This window comes from Phalacrocorax carbo, chromosome 1 (assembly GCF_963921805.1).
Source record: "Phalacrocorax carbo chromosome 1, bPhaCar2.1, whole genome shotgun sequence".
In the NCBI taxonomy this organism is placed as follows: domain Eukaryota; kingdom Metazoa; phylum Chordata; class Aves; order Suliformes; family Phalacrocoracidae; genus Phalacrocorax; species Phalacrocorax carbo.
This window is the reverse complement of record NC_087513.1, coordinates 29,647,496-29,653,637: the sequence shown is the minus strand read 5'-3', so window position 1 is coordinate 29,653,637 and position 6,142 is coordinate 29,647,496. Positions and strand designations below refer to the sequence as shown.

The window sequence follows — 6,142 nt, the reverse complement described above, 5'->3', positions numbered from 1 at the left end:
GTTTGGGATGGGCATCGGCAATCTGCCGCCTGTCACTCGGGAGGCCCGAACCACGCAGGGAAACCCACTCTGCCAAGCAGGCAAGATTTCTAGGCAAGAGAGTGAAAAGAAAGTTGCCAGCTCTCATTAAGAGTTATTATACGTCTGAACTTTTGTAGTCCCGAAGCTTAACGACAGATGGTGGTGTAACTCCACCAATTTTGCAACGTCTCCATTCGCTTTGATGTTGTAAGACAGATTCTCCTCGATTTGACTTCGGTTAAAATCAGCATTTTATGCTCTGCCCAAAGCGTCTGGGGAGATGAGCACGGGGAGGAAGGGGAACGAACCTATTTAGAAGAGGAGTCCGTTTGTTTTCTTATTTGCTTTCTAAACAATCCTAACGGCAAACGACAATCTGACAGACACCTAAGGCTGTGCCTGCTGCACGGAGAAAATACCTTAAAATTAATTAAAGGAAGACGGTTTCAAAGCAGTTTATGTGAAGCGAGAAACACAATGCAGTTGTGCAGATGAAATCTGGACCCGTAAACAAGAACAAATAAAACGCACCAGCCTTTTTTATGTCAAAGCCCAGTTACATTTTACGCCGTAATCGTCGTTGTAAAGAGCAAACCAAAACAAGACCGGGAAAGTGTTTGCTTGTTGGGCTCTCTTCTCGCGTGGGACCGGCGAGCGGCGCGGACCCGAGCCACGCCGAGAGCCCCGCACGGCGCTGCCCACCGCGCGTGGGTGCCCACGGCAAGGGGCTGCCGGCGGGGCCGCCAAGAGGCGGGGGGATTTTGCATCTCCTCGAAACAAAGCGCGGCCCCGGCGGGGGGAGCCGGGGCTGGGAGGGAGCGCGGCGGGCACCGGCGGGAGCGGGGGGCGCCCGGACCGACGGCGGCCGCACAGGGCCGGCCCGTTTGTAGAGGGGGGTCGCCGTGTGCCGCCGCTCCCGTCTGTCCGTCCGCCCGTCCGGGGAGGCGGCGGCCGCCCGCCGAAGCCCGTGGGCCGGGCCGCGCCGCCCCGCCGGTCGGGTCTCCCTCCAACAAGTGCGCGGCGCCGCTCGCTGACACCGGCTCCTCAGGGAGGGCCGCCTCTGTCCCCGGGGCCGCGCCGTCCCGCCCGTCCGCGCCCCGCGGGGAGCGTCTGTGGGGGAACAGCGGCGCGCCGCGCCCCCCGCCCTTCCCCGCCGGGCGCGCCGGCGGCCGGAGCCCGCAGGGCCCGATTTCGTTTGCAGGCCGGCGCGGAGCGGGTCGGCGGGCACCGCGGCGTGCCCCCCCATGCCCCGCCACCCGGCGGGACGCGGGGCCGCTGAGACCGACTGCGCGCGGGAGCGCCGTCCCTCGCCGCCGCGGCCCCGCGGGGTGCGCGGCCGGGGTCACCCGCAACCGTTGCGCTCGCAAAGCGGTCAGTTCCCCGGTAACCGCGCGGTGTCGGGGCGGGGGGGGGGGGGGGGGGGAACACAGGAGACAAAAGAGTCGCGAGCAGCAAATAAATATATTTTACGACCACCCATCGGCAGCGCCGCGCCCCCGCGGCGGCCGCGAGCTTGCCCCGGCGGTGAACTTTCACCTCGCGAACCCGGCCGCGCCCCATTGGCTGCCCGCCGCCCCGCCGCCGCCCCGCACGGGCCCCGCCGCCGCCCCGGCCCCCGGCCAGGCCCCGCCACCGGCCCCGGCCCCGCCGCCGCGGGCGGGCGAGCGGGCGGGAGAGCGGCGGGGCCGGGGGCCGCCGCGGGGGGCCCCGCCGAGTTCCCGGAGTTGCGGCGGCTCCGCCCCCCCCCCCCCCCCCAACCCCGCCCGGTGCCGGCGGGGGCCGAGCGGCGCGGCGGGCAGCGCCTCCCGCCTCGCCTGCAACAGCCCACGGCAAAGTTTGTGGGATTTAAAATTTAATGTAATAAAACGCGGTGCCGGTGAATTCAGTCGCTCCGGGGCTCCCGCCCTCGGCGCGTGCGGCGCGCCCCTCGCGCTCGGCCCCGCGCGTGCGGCGCTGCGGTTAGGTGGGCTCCGAATTAGTAAAACTCGAGTCCCGCTAGGCGAGAGCCGTGCGCTGCCTTCCGCCCCCACGCGAGTCCTTCCACCGAAACGCATCAAGTGACCGAGAGCCGCGGCGGGGCCGCGGGCAGCAGCTTCGCCCCTTCTCTCGCCACGGTGCCAGCACTTTTCCCCCCGCCTTCCCCCGCTCGGGAATCACTGAAAAGTGTTTTTCCCGGTGGGGAGCGGCAGCCAGACGCGGGAAGCGGCCGGTCCCCGCTGCGGGCGGCCGGGGGAGGGGGAGTCCCTGCACCTTGCTCCGAAATATCGGGGGGGGGGGGGGGGGAAAGAAAGTTTCGTGGCCCACGCGTGCCCCCTCGGCAAACCCGCCGCCGGCCCGGGGCGCCCCGCCACGCCGCCCCCCTCCCACGCGGGTCCCCGAGGCCTGCCTTCGCGGGAGTGCCGCGGCACCTCGGGGGTTGCCAGCAGGCTGCAGACAGCCGGCACTGCCAGTACAACACCCGGCTTTGTTTTCCGCCCGTCTGCTAAACTCGTTGTGTCTAACGGGGCCGGCGGAGCGGAGCGGCGGCGGGGGGGGGGGGGAGGGGGGCGGGGAGGGGGCAGCCTCCGGGAGCAAACAACTTCCCCGACGGTTTGTTTACAGAGCAGGTGGACCCGCCGCCCGCCCCGGCGGGGACCGGCCGGGGGAGGCGCGGAGCGGAGCGGGGCACTTTTTTTTGTGTGTGTGTGTGTGTGTGTGTTGCCATCCCCCCTCCGCTGTTCCCCCCCTCCCCGCCGCCCCCCCGCGCGTTATTAGCACTTCTGTGCAGGCCACTTCGCGATCATGTGAGGGCTCCCTCTTCACTCCCCCTTTCTCCAAAGCAGTCGGTGCGTGCAGCGCCGGGGTTTTGCTTTGCCTTTTTTTTTCCTCTGCTCCCCCCCCCCCCCCCCTTCCCTCCGCATTCCCAACAAAACACATACACACAGCCGGCACGCTCCGCACACGGGCGGACCCGCGCGCCGGGGGAGGGAGCCGCGCGCCGCCGCCAGCGCGAGGCACCGCTCCGCGCCCGCGCAGGGCCCCGCGCGCCCGCCCGCCCCGCCGCCGGCTCCGCCCGCGGGGACTTTGCATGTGCGCGCGGGTGCGCGCGGCTCCGCTCGCCCTTTCTCTCGGTGTCAGCTCGCCGGGACGCCCCGCACCGCGCTTCCTCCCGGTAAGTGCTACCCCCCCCCCGCCTCCCCTCCCCCCGCTTCCCGGTGTGACTCGCTACTTCCACCCGCTCCCCCCCCACCCCGCCCCGCCGCCGCCGCCGCCGCCGCTGACTTGCCGCCGCCGCGGGAAAGTTTGGCCGCGGCCGCAGGAGTGACATGTGTCAGGTCTCCCGGCGCCCGGGGGCACCGCTCCCAAAAATGCACCGTGGAGTGGGAGTGGGAGTGGGAGCGGGGCGGGGGGGGGCCCACTCGGCGGGACGAGGCTGCCTGTGCCCCGCCGGAGTTTGGGCTGAGCCGGACTAACCCGGCGGAGCGGAGCGGAGCGGCCGCGGGAGCGGGGCGGCGGCTCCCCCCTCAACCCCCCCGCCCCAGATCTCCCGGGGTGGCAGCGCGGGGCGGCGGGGCCACCCTCCGGCCGCGCGGGGCCGCCGAACCCGCGCCCCCCCCCCCACCCCCCCCCGCGTAATTAAAACCAAACAACCTGTAGCCTCCCGGTGCGGGGACAGGAGTGCGAGCGGGGAGGGCTCGGGGCCGGGCTTCCGAGGGAGCGTGTGCCGGGGACGCTCGGCCGACCTCGCCTCCCCTCCCCGCGTGTGAGTGTTTCTTCTTTTTTTTATGTTTTCTTCCTTATTCCACCCCCCGAGACCTCCCCAGCAGACAGCCCGGGTGAAGAAACGTGTCACGTTTCTCCTTTGTGTGCTGCCCGCCGGAGGGAGGGCGAGGCGCACCCCCCGTACCCCGCCTCTCCGCCCGCCCGAGCCCAGCCGCGCCGAGCCGAGGGGCCGCCGCTCCCGCCGGCCGCCCCCTCGGGGCTGCGGCCCCGGGGCGCCCCCGCTGGCGTGGGCGGGGAGGCGCGGGGCCGTGGGGGGGGGGGGGGGCCCGCGGGGCCGTGGGGGGGGCCTGTGTGGGGCTGCGCCGGGAGCAGCGTCCCTCCGTGTCTCCGTCCGCCCCCCCCCCGCCCCCTTTCCTTTGCACCCCCTTTCCCTCGCACCCCCCCACCAAAAGATACACACATACACAACAAAAAAGCCTAAAACCAAGGATTAATAAATAATGATGTTAGAGCTGCGGAGTTCCGCGGGCGGCCTCCGCGGCTGGTGCGTGGGGGCCTTCCCTTGAAATTGGCTCTTGAAATTCAAGAGGACTGCGGGACCCGGAAAGTTTTGAAAGTTTAATTTTGAGGAGAGGGGAGAGGCAGCGAGCCCGTGGCTGTGAGGCATGCTGGAGTTTGCTTTTCAGGTCGGGAGCGCCCGGGCAGAGAGAGGAGGGACGGGCGAGCATGGGTGCCTTCTCGCTCTGCTTTTGCTGCACCGAGCGCGGGATGTGCGGGCTGCATAGCTCTCGGCCTCCCTTAACCTGCTGGAAAGCCGTTTGCCAGCCCGTCCGAGCTTGCGTGGAGAAGGTGAAGACTGTCCGTGGGCGTTTTTGCTCTCTTCCCCGCAGTTCAGTTTGGCTCGCGTCAGGTTCAGGAGTCCGCGGGCCCGTTTGCCAGCGCAGACCCCGGCCGAGTGCACTGGTGAGCGCTGATGAGGTCCCAGGATGGGGTTCCTGGTGGAGGGGCAAAGCCTGGGCTGCGGGCAAGCAGTAAGTGCAGGCAGGAAAACATTCATTTAAAACTTGTGAGAACAGTCCGGACAGAAAGCGGGCTGCTGGAATAGTCTCAGGGGAAAAAAATCTCAAAAGTAGCCACCCTAAATTTACAGTGTCATCATCTGCACGTAAAGAGAGCAGAGCTGCGGACGGAAGAACATGCAGTTAGCTTTACCTGGGAGTCGCTCCTGTTTTTAAGAAGCTGTGTGTGTTCATGTGCTTTCTTACAGAGAGAAACACAGAAGTTCCCCCTTCAAAGAGGATTTCCCCTGGCCTTTTCCCCGCACAAAAGCCCCATCCAAAACTCGCTCAAGTCAGTGGGGATCTTTCCATTGACATCAGTAGGAATCGCTCCATTGACTCAATGGGCTTGGATCAGGCCCGTGGAAATTTTGTTACAAACCTAGGACTAGGAAGTTGCGCGCAGTGTCTGTGTACAGGCGTTAATTTGTGGAAGGGGAGAAAGAAGTCAGAGGCAAAGTTTTAAGAGATTTTGACAGGTTTAATTCCCCCCACCCCCACCCCCCCGCTAGGTAATTTAAAACCATTAAGGAAAAACATTACTGCTAGTAATATTACTTTAAAGAAAATACGATTAATTATTAAATCGGTTTCTCTAATGCTGCACTAAACCCTTGTGAGTGAGATATAGATTTTAGTGTTCAAATTAGTATTTATTTTTAATTTAAGGTTTTTCCTGACTATAGTCATTTGTTCGTATTAAATACGGATATTGAAAAGACCCCTGTTTTGCAGCAATTTGCTATTTTAATATAGCTTACAAAACACTAGTGTTCTGTAGCATTTTTGTATACTTAAATCATTCATTTAACTACTCGGAATAGTAGAATACTAAACGGTCGAGGGAAAGGGAAGAGTGTTTCAAACACAGCATTTCCAAAACACATACGGTAACCTTCATCCCAATTGATAGGTCACTTAGTGACATACAAAAGATACGTAATTAGACATTCTAATTTATTTTGTTAAGACATAGCGCCTGAAATATACTGCCTCATGTGAGGCCTTCTTGGTGTAGGCTTTAAGATTTAACAGTAACCTTACCAGGCAGCTTAAGCAGAATCAATTGTGTAAATATTTGGGTATTTCTTTGTTTTTAGTTTAACCTCGGTGATTCTTACCTTTTCTCACAAGATCTTTGCTACAGTGAGGTGTTTGTAACGTTTGAGAGAGGAAAAAAATTAAATGTTTTGTAGCTTTCTCTTCAGTGAAGATTTGTGTAAAATTGCCAAAGGGTCGATAGGGAACAGGCAGATTAGAGTTTCCCGAGTGTGAGGGAGAGTAAAAGAAGTATATCGGGTTCAGGACCATTTTAATTGATGAATACACGGTGCTGTTTTAAAGCTGCACTACGGTTTGTT

General features: G+C 62.8%; 1 protein-coding gene across 5 annotated transcripts in view; it reads left to right on the top strand.

Annotated features, from left to right (window-relative positions):
• The first annotated feature begins 1,241 nt into the window (after window positions 1-1,241).
• The window catches only part of FOXP2 (forkhead box P2), a 441,997-nt gene continuing 437,096 nt past the window's right edge, over window positions 1,242-6,142 (top strand). For 2 of the 5 annotated variants that reach the window (XM_064447164.1, XM_064447173.1), the window contains exon 1: window positions 2,908-3,172. The gene's annotated coding sequence lies outside the window, so the exon portion shown is untranslated. Of the gene's footprint in view, window positions 1,393-2,905; window positions 3,173-3,706; window positions 3,764-6,142 lie in introns of those variants that run through there. The other 3 variants (XM_064447190.1, XM_064447252.1, XM_064447198.1) reach the window with 3 other exon arrangements.